This window comes from Pseudophryne corroboree, chromosome 8 (genome assembly GCF_028390025.1).
Source record: "Pseudophryne corroboree isolate aPseCor3 chromosome 8, aPseCor3.hap2, whole genome shotgun sequence".
NCBI lineage: Eukaryota > Metazoa > Chordata > Amphibia > Anura > Myobatrachidae > Pseudophryne > Pseudophryne corroboree.
The window spans coordinates 230,596,205-230,617,943 of NC_086451.1; positions in this window are offsets into that span (position 1 = coordinate 230,596,205).

The window sequence follows — 21,739 nt, forward strand, 5'->3', positions numbered from 1 at the left end:
TTTCTTTCTTTCTTTCTTTCTTTCTTTCTTTCTTTCTTTCTTTCTTTCTTTCTTTCTTTCTTTCTTTCTGTCTTTGTTGGGACTGCCTGCCGCAATGTGTAAAATGGGGGACTGCCTGCCGCAATGTGTAAAAAGGGGGAATCTGCTTGCCGCTATGTGTAAAAATGGGGGACTGCCTGCCACTATGTGTAAAAAGGGGGAATCTGCCTGCCGCAATGTGTAAAAAGGGGGAATCTGCTTGCCGCTATGTGTAAAAATGGGGGACTGCCTTCCGCAATGTGTAAAAAGGGGGAATCTGCCTGCCGCAATGTGTAAAAATGGGGGACTGCCTGCCGCAATGTGTAAAAAGGGGGAATCTGCTTGCCGCTATGTGTAAAAATGGGGGACTGCCTACCGCAATGTGTAAAAAGGGGGAATCTGCCTGCCGCAATGTGTAAAAATGGGGGACTGCCTGCCGCAATGTGTAAAAAGGGGGAATCTGCTTGCCGCTATGTGTAAAAATGGCGGACTGCCTGCCGTTATGTGTAAAAATGGGGAATCTACCTGCCGCTATGTGTAAAAAGGGGGAATCTGCCTGCCGTAATGTGTAAAAAGGGGGACGCTGTCTGCCATAATGTGTAACAAGGGCACGCTGTCTGCCATAATGTGTAAAAAGGGGGATGCTGTCTGCCGTTATGTGTAAAAAGTGTACGCTGTCTGCCGCTATGTTTAACAAGGGCACGGTGTCTGCCGTTATGTGTAAAAAGTGTACGATGTCTGCCACTATGTGTAACAAGGGCACGCTGACTGCCATTATGTGTAAAAAGGGGACGCTGTCTGCCGTTATGTGTAAAAAGGGGGACGCTGTCTGCCGTAATGCGTAAAAAGGGGACGCTGTCTGCCGTAATGTGTAAAAAGAGGAATCTGCTTGCCGCTATGTGTAAAAATGGGGGACTGCCTGCCACTATGTGTAAAAAGGGGGAATCTGCCTGCCGCAATGTGTAAAAAGGGTGAATCTGCTTGCCACTATGTGTAAAAATGGGGGACTGCCTGCCGCAATGTGTAAAAAGGGGGAATCTGCCTGCCGCAATGTGTAAAAATGGGGGACTGCCTGCCGCAATGTGTAAAAAGGGGGAATCTGCTTGCCGCTATGTGTAAAAATGGGGGACTGCCTGCCGCAATGTGTAAAAAGGGGGAATCTGCCTGCCGCAATGTGTAAAAATGGGGGACTGCCTGCCGCAATGTGTAAAAAGGGGGAATCTGCTTGCCGCTATGTGTAAAAATGGGGGACTGCCTGCCGCTATGTGTAAAAAGGGGGAATCTGCCTGCCGCAATGTGTAAAAACGGGGAATCTGCCTGCCGCAATGTATAAAAAGGGGGAATCTGCTTGCCGCTATGTGTAAAAATGGGGGACTGCCTGCCGCAATGTGTAAAAAGGGGGAATCTGCCTGCCGCAATGTGTAAAAATGGCGGACTGCCTGCCATTATGTGTAAAAATGGGGAATCTGCCTGCCGCTATGTGTAAAAAGGGGGAATCTGCCTGCCGTAATGTGTAAAAAGGGGGACGCTGTCTGCCATAATGTGTAACAAGGGCACGCTGTCTGCCATAATGTGTAAAAAGGGGGACGCTGTCTGCCGTTATGTGTAAAAAGTGTACGCTGTCTGCCGCTATGTTTAACAAGGGCACGCTGTCTGCCGTTATGTGTAAAAAGTGTACGCTGTCTGCCACTATGTGTAGCAAGGGCACGCTGACTGCCATTATGTGTAAAAAGGGGACGCTGTCTGCCGTTATGTGTAAAAAGGGGGACGCTGTCTGCCGTAATGTGTAAAAAGGGGACGCTGTCTGCCGTAATGTGTAAAAAGAGGAATCTGTCCGCTGTAAGGTGTAAAAGGGTCTCTACCTGGTGTAGTGGTGCTACTGTGCAGCGTAATTTGAATAATGGAGACTACTGTGCACCGTTTTATGAATTGGTATTATTTTGTGGCCACACCCCTTCCCCACGAAGCCACGCCTCTATGTATTTTTGTGCGCGCCACTGGCGCGCACTGCCCCTGTTTGCATACAGGGGTGGGGCTCCGATGCCGTTTCTTGCACACAGTGCTAAAATGTCTAGTTACGGCACTGTTGCTAGGTATCCATTTCTCTGGCCCTGGGCAGGTCCCCCTCACCAGATCCTCTCCAGGGGTGAGGGGGTGGACTTGGATGGGATGTGGGGGGGGGCCCAAAGTATTTTGTCGCACCTGGGCCCACCGCTCGCTAGTTCCGCCACTGTCTGGGATAGACTATCAATTAAAGGGAGTGATATTTTTCTGTACAGAAAAACACTGTGTATTTGTGTGAGCTGAAAGTAAGAGTAAATGGATTGAAACCCGGAAATCGGGATCCCATGGAAACACTGAGTTAGCAGAGGCTCGGTGGCGTGAGGTCCGCTACCTTGCGTTAATAAATAGAGAAGTATGCAAGTCGTGAGGAAACTTGCACAGGAGCGTGATAGAGTATAGATTGTGAATTGAAGTTCAAGGTTTTTGTGTTACGCTCCGGCTGAGGAGCACGGCTTAAATTTGACTCCCGCGATCGTAGGGCATATAGATAACAAGTATCTATAGGCTGTGCGATTAGACCGCACTTCCGTCTGTTATACGCAGCGCAACGTGATACTATTTCGCGCAGGTGTGTCATATGCGCTGTGGAAAGCATACGCAGACATGATTGTGTAAACAAGGGTTTTTTCACTGATTTCTTCAGGAAATCTCCCCGGTGGACATCCATTGGAAATGGTGACCGATAGTCTGTTTCTCACCCTATAAAAATTTCAGTGGAAAGATACCGAAAAGGAATTTTTCGCTGACTCTCTCAGGAAAAATATTCCAATAGAACCTCCACCGAAAGAAATTCCGGTGCTGAAGGGTCTGTTAGGAGTCCGAGGTTGGGTACACCGGGTTTTCCACTGGTGGAGTGGGTCGGAGTACAGACCAGCGTGGGCAAGAGCGAGTGAAAGCGCTAGGTTGACTTTCACCATCTACCCGTATTGTGCATTTGGGGATTGTGTTAAAAAAGTCCGCAATGGGATCCAATTGCACAAGCGGGGGGCGTTCGGCAGCCAGGGTTCAGGCTGGAGAGCTGCGGCCCAGGGGGTCAGCAAGGTTGATAATGTGTGGGAAGTATGATCCACACGCGGAGCCTTTTTGTGACGAATGGGTACGTATGACTGCTGATGATAAAGCATCATTTCCTAGGATGGGTAGTTTTGAACCAGAGGTACTACAGACCATAAGGATTAGGATATGTCTGATCAAATCTAGGAAACAGAGGATCAGAGATACTGACTGTTTAAATCTATGGCAACAAGAGGGAGATGTGCAAAGGGAACTGGCTCGCACAGCAAGTTCCAAACCTGACAGGAAGGCGATTGCGAGCGCACCACCACCGCCATATGTCGATGGGGAGAAATTGGCTACAACCAATGGTACGTCGGTAAAAGATAGCAATATGTATAATTAATGTGTTAACCCTAACCCTTGCAAGTTGTATCCCCTTTTGTATTTTCCCCAAGGTTGTGAGGAAGACAACGAGTCTAGCACAATATCAGCACTCTAGCAGCTACCATACAGGACACTCAGGTGGCATGGCCCAACCAGTGAGAGCAGTGGTGATGCCCCCCAGTGGAGGGGCAAGTGAGGTCATGTCCACCGGTAAGTACGGAACCATCCATTATGCAGAGACAATAGCTCCCCATATTATAGAGACAAACAGAAATGATGTGGTTGAGTTAAACCCAGTCAGGGTGATTGCAGTCCCCAATGGGAGAACTGATAATCAGGGAGTAACACCCATCAGGAATTTATTAAAGAATTGGGCAATGCCCATGAGCCCACAAAGATTGGCGGACAGTGATAAGAGCAAGTCTACCCTCAAACATTGACATCCCAAAATTCATAACTGATTGTAAACTAAATGTATAAGTGCCTCTCACTGATGAGTACAGCCAGGAGAACGTAAGGCAAATTAACATACAATTAGGATTGTATTTCCCTACTGTTGTTAAGTGGAACAAAATTTTCTACATAATACCCCTTTTCCACTAGCTGTTTTTACCCGTGTTTTTGCACGGGGGCGCGCATCGACACGGGTTTTTAGTAGGTGGAAACGGGTCAACACGGGTTGAGTGACCCCGGGAATCCAACCCGGCTATTTACCTGGGTAGAACACGGTAATGACACGGATAGCGGTGCAGTGGAAATGGTCATTACACGTGTTTTCAGACCCGAGTAACACTCTGAGACGCTGATTGGTGCTTCTGGGGCACTGGAAGATGATGTCATCCCTGGGAGACACGCTGGGCACATGCAGGCACCACAGCAGCAAACAACACTACGCTGGGCACATGCAGGCATTGAGGCAGCTTGCAAACAAAACACTCTGAAGTCACGCTGGGTACATACAGATATTTTTATTGCAGCAGCTTCCAAACAAACAGACAATATACAGCAGCAGAAGCTCCAGCACAGCAACATGGCTAGCCATACCTGGTCAGACACAGAGATCAAAGAGCTGCTTAATATTCGGGGAGAGGAAGAAATTAGATAGGTAGCCCTCTCTGCAAAGAATTGAGCTCTCCTTCTCCAGCTCTGCAGTAGGTAGCACGAGGTGAAAAGCTGCATCAAGCTGTCTGTAGCAGAAAGCAGCAGTAAACTGCAAACAGTCTGCGACTCCATGCTAGACACAGCTACTGCACCGGCGTCCATTGCTGCAATGCTGTGAGCAGGCCCCACCCCTCCGTTTTGGTCCTTTTGATGACATCATCTTGATGAGACAGTAAAAAGTCCATTTGTAATGACAGCAATAGGCTTTTACAGAGCTTACCCGGGTTAGGTGGAAACAGATCAGACACGGGAATAACCCGTGTCGAAGTGTAGTGGAAACGAGGGAGCCGACACGGGTTGTAGCCGTGTTAAACATCCCGGATCGGACACGGTACGTAGGTGGAAAAGGGGTATTAGACAGAAGGACAGTGAAATGGCATCCGAGTATTTCAATAGAGCACTGCAGGAAATGGCTAGATACACTGGGATAGTGGATATAAAGGAAAATGCCAACTACAGGGAGGTAGCTGTCTCTGTACTAATGGATGGACTGAAGGAGGCACTGAGGACCAGAGTGCAAACCTCTCTGTCAAATTGGAGAGGTATCACGGTTGCTGCACTAAGAGAGTTTGCCATCGAGCATGATTGCAACATCAGTAAACACAGGGAGTCGCAAGGGGATAGGTTGATGACGGTAAGTATACAGACTCTTACAGGAAAGTCCCATCAACCTAAAACCCAGACCCCTGATGGTGAAAAAAGGCCAATAACATGTTTTCTTTGCAAGAGAGAAGGGCATTTTGCCAGGGATTGTAGAAGTAGCGGGACACATAACATATATAGACCCCCTAGACCTGAATACAAACCATGTTACCAGACACATAGTTGGGATCAGGGAACACATAGAAGGGATTATGAGCCGCATAGAGGGGAAACAAGGAGGTACCCACCAAGGAGGGACTGGCAGACCCCCAAAAACCTGCAGTTACCTCCCGCACATATTGTAGCTGCCAATGCCATGCGGGAGGGTCCCAATACACAATAGAGGTTAGGTCATACCTGTAGTCTGCAGGCGGTGAAATTGATTGTTGGCCTTGGAAGTGAACCTGAGGTCATGGTCAATGTAGCTGGCTTACTACTACCTTTTCTTGTAGACACAGATCAGTACTAAATTCAACCACAGGTGTAGCAACCACGGGTAAAACGATTTTGGAAATGGGAGTAACGGGAAAAGTGCAGCAATACCCTTTGAGTAGACCTGCTAAGATTACGATAGGGCCGTTGCATACCAAACATTCTTTTCTGTTGGCTGCATCGGCTCCGACTAATCTGCTTGGCAGAGATTTGTTGTGTAAATTGCGGTGTGTCATATACTGTACCCCTGAGGGTGTGATCTTAGATATCCCTGAGAACCATGCACAGGAAGTACAAGATATACTAGACACCCTTCAAAGGCTAATGTTATACTCCACCGTTATAGACACATGTCCATCACAGGTAGAGGAAATGATCTTGCAAATACCGGGTTCCCTTTGGACCAAAGATGGACAGGACACGGGATTGATGGCGAATGTAGCCCCAGTAGTAGCACAAATAAAAGGTGGCAGGATAGCTCCAAAAATCCCACAGTACCCTCTGAAACCAGAGGTGGAATTAGGAGTATACCCATCATAGAACGGCTGCTACAGCAGGGCATCCTAGTCAGGACGTCCAGCACAGCCAACAGTCCCATCTTCCCTGTGAAAAAGAGTGGGGGGAGGGGTTACAGGCTAGAGCAGGATCTAAGGGGGATAAACAACATAGTTGAGAGTCAATTCCCCGTAGTGCCCAATCCAGCTGTCATTCTCATGCAGATTCCCTCCACATCTAAGTACTTCACTGTCAGCGACCTCTGTTCAGCATTCTTTTCTGTCCCTCTCCACCCTGACAGCCAATACCTCTTTGCTTTCACCTACAGGGAAGTACAATATAACTGGACCCGTCTTCCCCAAGGTTTCATTGACAGCCCAAGTATTTTCTCCCAGGCCTTGCATGACTGTTTGCAATCTTTTTAACCTGAGAGTGGGTTGGTGCTTATACGATATGTTGATGACTTGTTGTTGTGCTCTGACTCATTCGAGACGTCCCTGGCAGACACTAAACAGCTTCTGTTTCATCTCTCCCAGACAGGACACAAGGTTTCAAAGGATAAGTTGCAGTTGTGTCGGACTAGGGTTAAATACTTGGGACACTGCTTGACGCAAGGACTTAGTCACCTGACCACTGATAGAATACAGGCCATCTGCGACAAGACTCTGCCACAAACTCAGCAACAGATCCGCACTTTCCTCGGAATGTGTGGGTACTGTCGGAATTGGATTCAGGGGGTTCTCTATTCTGGCACAACCTTTGCAAGAAATGGTCTCCTCGAACAAACCAGAATGGGTCTCTCATACAGAAGAGTCCGAACTGGCGTTTGAGAGACTAAAACAGTGTTTGTCACAAGCACTAGCATTGGGGATGCCAGATTATGAGAAGCCCTTTGAATTGTACGATACTGAAAGCGCTGGGTGCGCGGCAGGAGTCTTAACACAGAAACATGGTGATGCCAGCAGACCGGTAGCCTACTACAGTGCACAGTTGGACACTGCAGCACGGTCTCTCCCCACTTGCTTACGAAGTGTTGCAACCATAGCTTTGTTGGTAAGTAAAAGCGAGGACGTAGTGTTAGGACACGACTTGACCATTCATACACCGCATGCAGTATCAGCCTTGCTGAACTCCGCCCAAACCAGACATGTCTCAGCCGCTTGGTTTAAAAGGTGGGAACTATCACTGATGGCCCCTGTAAACATCACCATAAAGAGGTGCAGCTCACTAAATCCTGCAATTTACGTGCCAAGTGTGCCTGGTCATGCACAAAGGGTGGAGGATGAGAATGACGGTGAAGGAGGATTTAGTGCGGACACTGATACGCATGATTGTATGGAATACCTGAACCAGACTTTCACTGCGAGACCTGACATCAGTGACAACCCACTGGAAGGCGTAGACTTTACCTTCTACACCAGAGGTTCTCAAACTCGGTCCTCGGGGGCACACACAGTGCATGTTTTGCAGGTCTCACAGAATCGCAAGTGAAATAATTAGCTCCACCTGTGGACCTTTTAAAATGTGTCAGTGAGTAATTAATACACCTGTGCACCTGCTGGGTTACCTGCAAAACATGCACTGTGTGTGCCCCCGAGGACTGAGTTTGAGAACCTCTGTTCTACACTGACGGTAGTTGCCACAGACAGACGGAATTGGGAGACCTGTGCACCGGATATGCAGTTGTAGATGACGAAGGTATCATAGACGCTGACCCCCCTGGTCCACCTCACTCAGCACAAGTTGTTGAGCTGGTAGCACTGACCAGAGCATGTGAATTGGCAAAGGGTAAGTCAGCTAATATATACACAGACTCTAGGTATGCCTTTGGAGTGGTGCATGATTTCGGGGCTCTGTGGCGCCTCAGAAAATTTCATGACGGCAGCTAGCACACCTGTAGCGCATGCGTCATACATCAAGAGGCTTCTGACAGCCATACAGGAACCGGACAGACTGGCTGTTATCAAGTGTAAAGCACACCTACAACCAAGACCCAATTTCACTTGGTAACAGCCGGGCAGACGAAGCTGCAAATTCAGCAGGAAGCACCATCACACAAACCAACATCACACAACTGATGACATTTAACATGGTAAACATGCAACAGTTAATTGAAATGCTAAATTTGTGTTCCCCACAGGAGAAGGCAGTCTGGAAGGCGAAGGGATATGGTCAGGAGTCCTCAGGACTTTGGACAGATAGACACGGTAAGCCAGTGGCCCCCAGGGCATATCTCCCGAGCCTAGCTGAGGCTGCACACGGTCTGACTCATCTGGGTAAGGAAGGTATGTGCAAATTGGTAAGAGCCTACTGAAAGCAATGACGTCTTACTTGATGGAGGAAGAATATTGGTAAGACAATACAAACGGAGCCATCCCATATCCATCCTACAGACGGACCTTTCCAGGTAATACAAATCAACTTCATACAGTTACCACCCTGTAGGAATTTAAAGTATGTGTTAGTATGTACCGATGTCTTTTCAAACTGGGTAGAAGCATTCCCCGCTGCCACAAATACTGCCGTGTTCACTGCAAAGAAAATCATGCAGGAATTTGTGTGTAGGTATGGTATCCCTAGAATGATTGAAAGTGATAGGGGTACCCATTTTACAGCTGAAGTCTTTCAGGTCATGTGCAAACTGATGGGTATTAATAGTAAGCTGCATACTCCATACCGGCCACAGGCAAGTGCGAAGGTAGAGAGAATGAACAGCACTATTAAGAACAAGCTGAGCAAAGTGATGGCTGAAACTGGACTGTTGTGGCCAGAAGCACTGCCACTAGTGTTGTACAGCATCAGAACCACTCCCAGGTCACCGCTTAACTTATCACCCTTCGAAGTTCTTTTTGGACGACAACCTCATGTAATGATAGACCCCCAGGATGAGTTGAGGTGCAATAATGAAATAACTGTGCAATATTTGGTTATGATGAGCCAGCAACTGAGAAACCAGCAGAGGAATCTAAAACTGGTGATTCCTGACCTACCAAACAGTAATTGTCATGACATTGAACCTGGGGATTATGTGATGATTTTAAATTTTCTACGCTCAGGTTGCCTCATTGACAGGTGGGAAAGACCATATCAAGTTTTGTTGACCAGCACGACAGCACTAAAGGTTGCCGAGAGAGAGACTTGGGTCCACTCGTCCCACTGCAAGAAGATTGCTGACCCAGAGAAAGCTCGTGACAAAGAGAAAGGTGAAGAGAACCTCTTATCAGTAGAGAATCTATTCCGGGAAAGCTGAGAGGCAGGACTGTTGGACAGCACCCTGTCACACACCAGGGGCAGCGGCCACCGCGCTTACCCCTGCATGGCTGCTGGTCCGTTTGGCGGTCCCCACCTCCGGCGGTCCTCGGGTCCCACTGTCTAGCTGGCGCGGCTCCCGGCGGTTCCCCGGAGCGTGGGCGCCGCCATGACAGCCGGCGTCACGTGGGCGGGGAGCGAATGACGTCACTAACCCGCTTCACCAATCCAGTAGAGGCGGGAGATTCAAAACCAGACACCGGGCAGAGCCTCGGCGCCTGAGTATCGTCTCTTTTCTGAAGTGGATGCCAGAGCTCCCGTACGCAGTGTGTTCCCCAGCAGCTATACTCCAGTGCTTCCAGCATTCAGGGTGCCTTCCTGCAGCACAGTCTCCAGTGATCCTAGCAACTAGTGTGTTCCTCTGCAGTGCAGTTGCCAGCGCTTCCTGGATTCAGCATGACCTGCGGGCTGAACCAACTTTAATGTTTCCAGAGTTCAGTGTCTTTCACCATCGCTCACAAGTTCTTCATTCATCAGTGTCATTAAACATCGCTCACAAATTCTTCAGTGTCTTTCATCATCGCTCACAAGTTCTTCATTTCATCAGTGTCTTCAAAATATCGCTCACAAACTCTTCAGTGTCTTTCATCATCGCTCACAAGTTCTTCATTCATCAGTGTCTTTAAACATCGCTCACAAATTCTTCAGTGTCTTTCACCATCGCTCACAAGTTCTTCATTCATCAGTGCCTTTGAACATTGCTCACAAATTCTCCAGTAGCCTTTGACATTGCCCACAAGTTCTCTTTCTGTCATATGTCGCTGTATTGCTCCCTTCCCATAATAAAGTTCCTCAGCATTTTTCACCAATCCTAACTATCAGAGTCTTGTATGAGGAAAACCTATATCCGACCATCTCTGCTCCGACCCAGCTGTGGTTCCTCTTCCCGACCATCGGAAGTACCCCCGAGTTCACAACATCCCCAACCCAGGTCAGTGACACACCCGAGCATGGAGCACAGCAAAGTCAAGGACGGTTGTCGTACCATTTTTCTCCCTTCCCCCCCCCCCCCCCTGCATTTTTTCTTTTTCCTCTGTTCTATTTCCAGAGACGTCGAGCAAGGATCTGGAATGGGCTCTGATGGAAGAGTACGGATTCGTAGGACCCCAGGATCAGCACATCACTTTGGTCAAGGCTGGTATCAGTAAGAGATCTGGTAGTCACGGAGCTCGGAGGCAATGTGAAGGGTTATTGTCTGATGAATACTGTATATGTAAGCATTGCGAAAATATAGTCGAAGATGGGTGCATCCAGAGATGTCAGTCAAACAGTAATATCGACATGAGCGGACATCCTTTGAGTGATTACCACTAATTAGTGGGTACGGTCTTAAACCAAACAGAATGCTGGGTGTGCTCACAAGTACCTCAAGGGCAGAGTAAGTCGGGATTAGTGCCATACCCTTTAACGATAGATGAGGTACTTGAATTATGGGGTGGGAGACCGGTGGACAAGAAATTCAATATATCTAGGCCCCCTAGCTTGAAGCTCCACCAGTACCACGTATATAGGTCACTATTTTGCTTTAACGTGTCCAATTTCCGGAAACCAGGAAATTGGGAAGTGACATGGAATAACCAGACAAAGACATTTTCACATAGAGCTGATAAAGTACCTATCGACTCTGAACTTGTACGTAAGATAGCCAGAAGTGGGAAGTACTTTCGGTATAGGTATACACGTGGGATCAAAACCATGTAGGCTGGAAAAGTGTCACAGGGGTATTGTGCCCACATCATCCAGACTGATACTTGTACTGAGCAAATGAGAGAACTGGGGACCGGTTTCTTTGTTAGGAAAATATGTGATATGGTGTTGTTGCATTTTGTCCCTTATGTTCTTCCAGATGATGACTTCTTCATATGTGGAAGGAAAGCGTACAAGTTGCTTACTCCGAGCTCTGAAGGGTTGTGTTATATTGGCAGAGTGCTACAAGAGGTTATGACCATTGCACACGACAAAATGAAAGACATTCACCGCAACGCTCAGACTCCTTATACTCATACAAATTATGAACACATCATCAAGAGACACCTCATACATAGGACAGAGCACGCAGCCTCTGATTTGATCCATGAATCCACCAGGATTCAGTTCCTTCTCACATTAGATATCACCCGTACTGCCAGAGGAACTATAAATTATAAGTACATCCATGCGCTGGCAAACTTGATAGAAAATATCACTGAGATGTATGATGACACCTTCAGGTATACGGGTAGGGAGCTACAAGCCTAAAAGAAGGAGCTGGTCCAGCACAGGATGGTCCTGAATTATGTCACGGCTGTGAGAGGTGGGGACTGTGTTACTCTGACAACTAAATATGGTGTGAAGTGCTGTACGTATATTACGAATAGTACTGAAGGCCTAACGGAGATTATCTATCAAAAGATGGACGAGACCTTGCAGTTAAAGTGGGAGGTCAGACGGAAATACAGCATTACCTTGATGGCTTTGGGTAATGAACTGACCGGCTGGGCCTCATGGTTGAACCCACTCAAATGGTTCTCTGGGTTAGGAGAGTGGGCGCAAAATGTAATTGCGAGTGTGGAAAAGTTTCTCTTTTGTATCCTGAGTGACGTCATACTTATCGGTCTGATATTCAGATGTGTTCAAATTTTGACGCTGCACAAACACAGGACAAATTTGATGAGTCTAAGGAGCGAGGGCGTTATAACAGCGGCAGATTTGATTTATGACCCATCCGTAGAAACAGTGTTATGATAAGGATTGTAAATTAATTTTATGGCCTGTTTCTTTCACCATTTTTTTCTGTTTTCCCCTCTACCCAGAAACATCCAACCAGAAAAGACTTCATCCATACCCAAATTTATGTGAATGTATTTTTATGTGTCTTACCCTCATCTCTGCAACCTTCAGTTAATAGCACACATAGTCGATAAATGTTATCTACACATAGTAGCCCACACATACATTTCCCCTCCATGTATCATCAGATAAATGTGCTCCCCATTTGTTGGTATAAGAAGCCGGAAAGGTGAGGGCTAATGGTATTTGCCTAGAAAGAGCTCGGTAGTGTTTGTTTGCCCATGTACAGACCCTTAATACGGGATGAGAAGGATTTAATGTATACTTCGCAATACTTCGAAGCTTATTTAGAACATATACGGCACGATGATACATGCCCCTCCGACATTAATTCATACCTACATACTTTTCCTATCCCACTAGGCTATACATTTCCCACCTACAACTCTCCCCCGGTCACTCGAACTTTCTATATAATGTACATGTAATATTTTCCGTTTTATTAGTAATGTGTGGCAGTTATTGTTTACTGCCAAAGGGTGGACTGTCGAAGTCGAAAATATTATAGCCACATGCATCACGTGCAAACACCACACAGGGTGGCCTCCGTGCGCGTGCTTGTTCAGCCGTGTATGTGCATACCCGCACGTTGCGTATATTGGCTCACGAGGTCCTGCGTATTAACGCGTGGTATGAGTAAATACGGTAGCATACGCATTCGCATGGAAAAGCCACAAAGACATATCTCATATTTAATCCACATAGTACATAATTTACGCATAGCCTACACGCACCACACCAACAAGTTACATTTGCTTCAGAGGTATAACAATAGAGGGATTCAACTTTACAGGATATGAGGGGACAGAATTAGGTTAGGAGGTGGTGTTTGGTATCCAGTTTGCAGAAAGTAACATGCTTCTGCGCATTGATATGTGCAGGAATACAATATTAATATCACATTGTATTTATTGTACTCTTGATATTCGACGGGAACCCAGTGGAGGACATCTGCAAGTGCATCTGGACCAGGCATCGCCCACCTACTCAAACCCACCTATGACCCCTCATGTACTGTAAATGACCAGTCCTTTGACCTATGGATGAAGAGTTTACAGTTTCCTTTGTTTCACACTTTGGACCATTGTATAAAAGCCAAGCCTCCTGGCTGGTCAGACACATTCCCTGAAGGTCATCTATCCAGATTGACTGAGGTCCGGAACCGGGTGGCGCAGGCGAACAAACGTATGTATCCATTGATTGTAGCCTTTTCTCTTGTGTTATTGTATTTCTGTTGTACCCCTTTTACGTAAATATTTGTTGCTGGGTTGGACCTCAACATTACATATACAATTGGTGTCGCATTTCCTTTCCTGTTAGGGGTTATAAAGTGTATTACGCCGCACTTGTAGCTACTTTGTGCTTACAGCGTGACGGCGTGCTTATGCAACGTGTACGCATTTGATAGGGGTTGCACACACACGCTTAACGGTCGCAGCGGCCTGAACATTTGTGTATTTTAAGTATTGCTCTTTTCCTGTAAGTTAATCAAACTTAACAGATTGTTATATCTGAGTTTATTAACAGTCTTAGTCATATCATTTTCTACAACACGTAAGAAAGTTTTGAAACTAGCATTAGAGCTCTGTGGATCAAATTGGCTAGGGGCATTGACTATATGAGAGCGGGGGGAGACAGCTTCATTATTGGCAAAAAATTCACGTAGTCGTAACTTACGGCCAAGTTTGAAATGGTCAACTGACCACTGAAAATTGTCATGTGCACAAGTAGGGACAAATGAAAGTCCAAGTGACAAAACCTCTTTTTCTGGGGTCGATAGTATGTGCTTGGATAAATTAAACACAGAATCTAAAAGCGGTTTGTTCGTCCCCCTCATTTTCTTGTAGCCCGTCCTCCTCGTGGGGTACCTGATCCTTGGCCTCTGCCTCGGCCAGTGACCGATCTGGTTGCTGCTCCTAAAAAAACAGTTCCACTAGGTGGTCTTTGATCATCAAAATTATTATCGCTAGTTTCAACAAGATCCGTCTCAGATTGTGATTTGGAGGAAGACGAAGGATCAATCTCCTGTGCATTACGCTGACAGTAATTAAAACGTCTATGTCTGTGAATCACAGGTTCACCCTTGAGCCAGGGATAGACCTGATGGTTTGCATAGTCATAATTGACTGTGCTAAGCTTTTTGCGTTTGAAAGTAGTTTGATCTTGTTGAAACTTAGTGATTTGCTCAGAGATCCGCTCACACCAATTGGAAGACTTGTCAATACTTAGGGAGGGTAACAAAGTTTCATTGAAAGTGGCTATGTCTTTTCTAATATTAACAAGTTCAACTCCGACCTCATCAATAACTAAAAGCATGAGGTCTAAAGAGCACTTGTTAAGGACCCCACACCACTTAGTACAAAATGAAATGTTGTTACGTCCAAAAGTGGGAATATTCCTTACACGGAATCCCCTAAGAATCTTTTTATTTCTGAAGTACTCTGAAAGGAACTGACCGTGTAACATAAGTTCAATCTCGCGTCTACGTAACCTCATGATTTTATGAAAGAGGTTGGCTGGAGTTTCATCTGGGAGTTTCAAAAATTCAGTTTGTTCATATAACACCTTTTCGGCATCATCGTCAGTTAAAGAAATGATATTAGTTTCAATTGCTTGGAAAGCGACTTCATCTAGATCATGTGCATGGCGTTGTGATATAGTGTAAATACTTATAGATCACAATAACACAATCAAATAATATTGAACTTGGCACCAATGAACAAGATACAACAATTGGCTAGAACAGAGGTGACCAAAAGAAAAAAAGAAGGAATGAAAAAATGAAAAACATTTTTTTTAAATAACCAACATAGGTTATGGACACAGAACAATAATACTAGGACTAATGAAATTTTTTTTTATAATATCCAAAAAAATCAGAACGGGTGCCAGACTAAGGAAAATGTCTAATGCAGGGTAATTCCAATAACATAGTAGATAGTGTCTGCACTCCATACAACCTCAATGTCCAGCACTCCATACAACCTCAATGTCCAACAGCGGGGTGCTCCAATAAAGATCATATATATGATCCGAAATATAGAAAGTTTTATTATTTTTTTACCCTTTTTTGTATTCTCCCCTCCTTTTTTTGTTTACAGAGGTGACCATTAGTGTATTTTTACACTTTTATGTTGAAATTTTGTTTATGTTTTGTTGTTTATTTGTTTGTTGGTCCATAATTGTGGCTAGATGTACACTTTGGATTGCTACTATAACCACTCTGATGCATAATTTGTATTGGCCACAGTATTAGCTTTCTAGTCAATATGCTGTCTATTATATATATTATTGGCTTAGACAGACTCACTTTATTGAGGCTCGTTTGATTTGTGTCCTAGCGTTTAACCGTAAATTGGATTTACTATAGATAAAGTGCGGTGGATGTTTACTATTCTCCCCACTTCTTACAGCGCTACATTCATTTCCAGCATTTGCGTTCCACGACTCGTGGCACGCATGGTACTTCCGGCCGATGTCACTTCCGTCCTTATTAACACTGTACTATCCCCGCTATCATGCGTTGCACTTCCTGTTTGAGCATGATTGCATGCATCAATTAAAGCACTTCTCTATGGTTAATCCCTTCGTGAGTGGCCTACTGTATTTCATTATTCACTATTGATAGCCCTCTATAGTTTATCTTTGCTGTATATCAAGGCTATTATGACCTTTAGTGGTTAAATTGTATATGATATCCCAGATTGCATCAGTGTTGCACCGAGTGGTTATGGGTAATTTTCCATGGTTTAAATACTCCTATGTTATGGATTACAGCTCATTCTGCTCTTGGCTGAGCTGCTCTAAGGATGCACAGTTGCCTGTACTGATGATGGCCCTTTGTGGACCGAAACGTCGACACTGCACATATGCACTTTTCGCTATGTAGTTTTTTGTGAGTATTTTGCCTATAACAAATAAAGAACTTTTTATTCTTCAAATGGTGAGTGCGTAATTTAAAAAATTTCTATATATATATATATATATATATATATATACATACAGATCCCTGCACTCTCACACAACTCTGCCAACAACTTGGGTGCCAATCAGAGTCCGACCCACTTAGAGGTGGGACCCATAGTACAGTACAAGGTTATCCACCTAGTGGAACAGATAGCACTCTCCAGACTTTATCTCAATTAATCAGCAGAAAGTGTTTAATAAAGGTAATCTCAACAGTTCCCAATTATGCTGACCATGCTGTGATGATGTCTGCTGTGACCATGCTGTAGCTCCTTGACAAAGGTCCTGGTGTGGACCGAAACGTCGGAATTGGATATTACATTGGAACTGTGAGATTACCTTTATTAAACACTTTTTGCTGATTAATTGAGATAAAGTCTGGAGAGTGTTATCTGTTCCACTAGGTGGATAACCTTGTACTATATATATATATATATATATATATACACACACACATATATATATTTATATATATATATATACTGTATATGTGTGTAGATTGTGTGTGTGTGTGTGTGTGTGTGTGTGTGTGTGTGTATATATATATATATATATATATATATATATACACACATACACATACAGACCCAGTGCTTAAAGTGGTCCTAGAGAGGTGGTGGAACTCACCCCCCCTCCCCACGGCACCCATGTAATAAAGATACTGCAAAAAAAGAGGTGTGGTCTCAAAAAGAAAGGGGCGTGGCCACACAATAGTAATAATGCCCACAGTGGTAGCACCCCATAATACTCATAATGCCCACAGCAGTAGCGCCCCTTATACAATGCCCACAGTAGTAGGGCTCCTTATGCAATGTCCACTGTACTGGTAGTGCCCACAGTGGTAGTGCCCCTTATATAGAGCCCATAGTAGTGGTGCCCCTTATGCAATGCCCGCAATAGTAGTGCCCCTTACAGATGGGTCCTCCGTTATCTTTGTTGACTGAGGTGTTAGTCACGATCAGGCATACGCAGCATACCTGGGTGCAAGGAGGCGTGCCTAGTCGAAGGGAGGCGCACAGAGCGTTTGGCATTACCTTTGAGTGTAATACCTAAGATCATCCACCAGATGTCGCTTTTTAAAATCCCCAATGCGCAAGCGTGTGGTCTCCATTAAAATACAATACTGAACTACAGCGTAAGAACTACTTTACTGGTGCGTCTCTTTACACTACATTATGCTACAGTATGTCATACAGTCTATAACAGTATATACAGCACAGATGCAAATAGTACAGCATATACAGATGCAAACGAACAAGTTAAAGATACAGTATGGTCTATTAATGTTAGGGATATGTGAACACTTGTGTATGCAGACACAACTAATGTGTGAAAGGAATAATGTAGCTCATTGACTTTACAGTATGAACAGTGCACGAAATGAGCGTCCGAATCCCCTAACGGCATAAATGAACACCAATGGGAAGGAATCGCTCTTTACAGTACGTTTACACATGAACTTAAGAATCTTCCATGCAATGTTGTGGGCAAGCAATGAAGGCTCCCGCCTGCCATGGTGAGTGTCCTGAGTTCGATCCCCAAAGTGCCAATCTTTTTTTTTTTTGTATTCCCGTACCATTCCCTTTATTATTATTTTTTTTTCTGTGTAATCCATTGTAAAACATTCAAAGGAAGGTTGCACACAGGTTTCACACAAATCGGGATACATCTGCAGGAGTGACTCATTCACTATCTAAAATACACAGCGGTAATGAGCAACTATAGACATACCAGTAACTATAAATTAGTGTATTCTGACGCAACTAACTGTTCGAGCAACACAGTACTGTAGATCGTCTGCGTTAGAGAATCTGTGTTGTGAGAATCTGTGTTGTACATTATAAGCTGTTCGTGCCAATTAGTACTCTCATAGAAAAAAAACTGTACAGAGATACTAAGGACAGTGATTTGGCATACAGGAACTTAGGGAGGAGCTTTTATCTCTCTCCATTATACACAGAAAGATTAAACTTGCCACTCTATGTTACAAGCTGTTCATGCTAATTAGTACACTATGCGCATTTCTCTCCGTTATAGGGCTTCCTCAGGGCTATAGTCATTGGTGTTGGTTTATGCCTTAGGGGACTCGGACACACATACTGTATTTCAAAAGCACTGTATTTTTACCTGCCTCCCCTACCCCCATCGCCCTTCCCCCCTGGAAGCCTGCACAGTTCATGCAGTAGACAGGTCAGGTTACAAGACATGTGCAACCGTATACTGTGTAGGAAAGTCACATAGAGAACTGCAGTCACGTTGATACTGTAGATGTGTAAATGGTACAGTAGCAGTGATCCCTTCTCATTAAGTACAACACAGATTCTCACAACACAGATTCTCTAACGCCAACGATCTACAGTACTGTGTTGCTCGAACAGTTAGTTGCGTCAGAATATACTAATTTATATTTACTTGTATGTCTATAGGTGCTCATTACCGCTGTGTATTTTAGATAGCAAAGGAGTCACTCCTGCAGATTTACCCCGATTTGTGTGAAACCTGTGTGCACCCTTCCTTTAAATGTTTTACAATGGATTACACAGAAAAAAAAAAATAATAAAGTGAATGTCACGGGAACACAAAAAAAAAGATTGGTACTTTGGGAATTGAACCCTGGACTCTGAGCATTGGAGACGGGAGCCTTCATCGCTAGCCAACAACACTGCATTGAAGATTCACAAGTTCATGTGTAAAAGTACTGTAAAGAGTGATTCCTTCCCATTGGTGTTCGTTTATGCTCTTTGGGGCCTCGGACGCTCATTTAGTGCACTATACATACTGTAAAGTCAATGAGCTACATTATTCCTTTCACACATTAATTGCGTGAAGTGTTTTAACACATTCATTTGTGTCTGTATAAAGTATATACACAGTGATTTGGCATCCAGGAACTTAGGGAGGAGCTTTTATCTCTCTCCATTGTAAACTTTCTAAGTGTAACGGAGAGAGATAAAAGCTCCTTCCTAAGTTCCTGGATGCCAAATCACCATTCTTAGTATCTCTGTACAGTATGTTCTACTAGTGTACTAATTAGCACAAACAGCTTCTAACTTACAGTGACAAGTTTAGTCTTTTTATGTATAATGGAGAGAGATAAAAGCACCCTAAGTTCCTGGATGCCAAATCACCATCCTTAGTATCTCTGTACAGTATGTTCTATTAGTGTACTAATTAGCATGAACAGCTTGTAATGTACAGTGGCAAGTTTAATCTTTCTAGGTATAATGGAGAGAGATAAAAGATCCTCCCTAAGTTCCTGGATGCCAATTCACTGTCCTAAGTATCTCTGTACAGTATATTCTACTAGTGTACTAATTAGCACGAACAGCTTGTAACGTAGAGTGGCAAGTTTAATCTTTCTATGTATAATGAAGAGAGATAAAAGCTCCTTCCTAAGTTCCTGGATACCAAATTTCCGTCCTTAGTATCTCTGTACAGTTTTTTCTTTTAGAGTACTAATTAGCATGAACAGCTTATAATGTACAACACAGATTCTCACAACACAGATTCTCTAACGCCAACGATCTACAGTACTGTGTTGCTCGAACAGTTAGTTGCGTCAGAATACACTAATTTATATTTATTGGTGTGTCTGTAGGTGCTCATTACCACTGTGTATTTTCGATAGCGAATGAGTCACTCCTGCAGATTTTCCCCCGATTTGTGTGAAACCTGTGTGCACCTTTCCTTTGAATGTTTTACAATGGATTACACAGAAAAATAAATAAAAATAAAGTGAATGTCATGGGAACACACCAAAAAAAAAGATTGACACTTTGGGAATTGAACCCGGGACTCTCAGCGTGGCAGACGGGAGCCTTCATCGCTAGCCCACAGCACTGCATGGAAGATTCTCAAGTTCATGTGTAAAAGTACTGCACAGAGCGATTCCTTCCCATTGGTGTTTGTTTATACTGTTAGGGGACTTGGACGCTAATTTGGTGCACTGTACGTACTGTAACGTCAATAGGCTACATTATTCCTTTCACACATTAGTTGCGTCTGCATACACAAGTGTTCACACATTAGTTGCGTCTGCATACACAAGTGTTTTAACACATTAGTTTGCGTCTGAATAAACTATTTTTTCTTTTTTACTCTGTCCATCTGACCATTGGTCACCATCTGTGTGTACACTATGCAGTACAGGACTGTATATTAACATTACAGTCGTCACTGACCATTTGCCAGAGCTTGTACTGTAGATCAATCCGCCGCTATTCAAACTAAAGTACTGGATTACTGGAGCATTAGCCACCCAGTGGTGATGTGTATTGCATGCTGAGTATCTAGTCGTGCCTCAACGTGACTGTACGTGATTAAACTCAGCAACCTAAGCTATCGCCTAGGCATGACTAAACCTCCGTCTAGGCGCAGAAACAGTCAAGATAACGGAGTACCCATCAGTATGTCCCCAGGAGTGATGCCCCTTATGAAGTGCCCCTATACAATGACCTCATTAGCAGTGCCCGCAGTAGTAAGGCCCTTAATGGTAATGCCCCTGTGTAGTATTGCCCCCAGTAGTAATGTTGCCTGTAGTAATGCCCCCAGTCGCTTAGCCCCCCTGTAGTTTAGCCCCAGTAGTTATGCCCCCAGTGGTAATGCCACTGCAGTTATGACCCCAGTAGTTTACCCCCCCTTTAGTTTAGCCTCCCAGTGGTAATGCCCCCAGTAGTTTAGCCCTCATGTAGTTTGCCCCATGTAGTTTAGCCTCCCAGTGGTAATGCCCCCAGTTGTTTAGCCCCAGTGGTTTGCCCCTTGTAGTTTAGCCACCAGTAGCAATGCCCCCAGTAGTAATGCCCCCCTGTAGTTTGCTCCCTTGTAGTTTAGCCCCTGTAGTTATGCCCCCCAGTAGTTTAGCCCCTGTAGTTATGCCCCCAGTAGTAATGCCTCCAAGTAGTAATGCCCCCAGTAGTTTAGCCCCTATAATTATGCCTCCAGTAGTTTAGCCCCCAAGTAGTAATGCCCCTGTAGTTATTCCATCCTGTAGTTTGCCCCAGTAGCTTGCCCTTTGTAGTTTGCCCTCAGTAGCTTGCCCCCTTGTAGTTTGCCGCCAGTAATAATGCCCCCCCCCCGTAGATGCCCCCCAGAAGTAATGTCCTCCAGTTGTTTGCCCCGAGTAGATGCCACCCAGTAGTAATGCCCCCCAGTAGTTTTCCCCCAGTAGATGCCCCTCAGTAGTAATGGCCCCCAGTAAATTGCCCCCAGTAGATGCCCCGCAGTAGATGCGCCGCTACAGAAAGGAAAAAAAATCTCAATACTCACCAAGCCCTGCTCCCACTTCCAGACTGCTGCAGTTCTCTGGGTGTCCACTCCTCAGCACTATGGGAGAGATGTCATGACGTCTCTTCCATAATGCACAGTGGCAGCACCGGAAGCAGGAGCTCAGTACTGAGCTCCTGCCTCTGGCTGCCGCTGTGGTGAGAGAGCCGGGCGCCCGCTG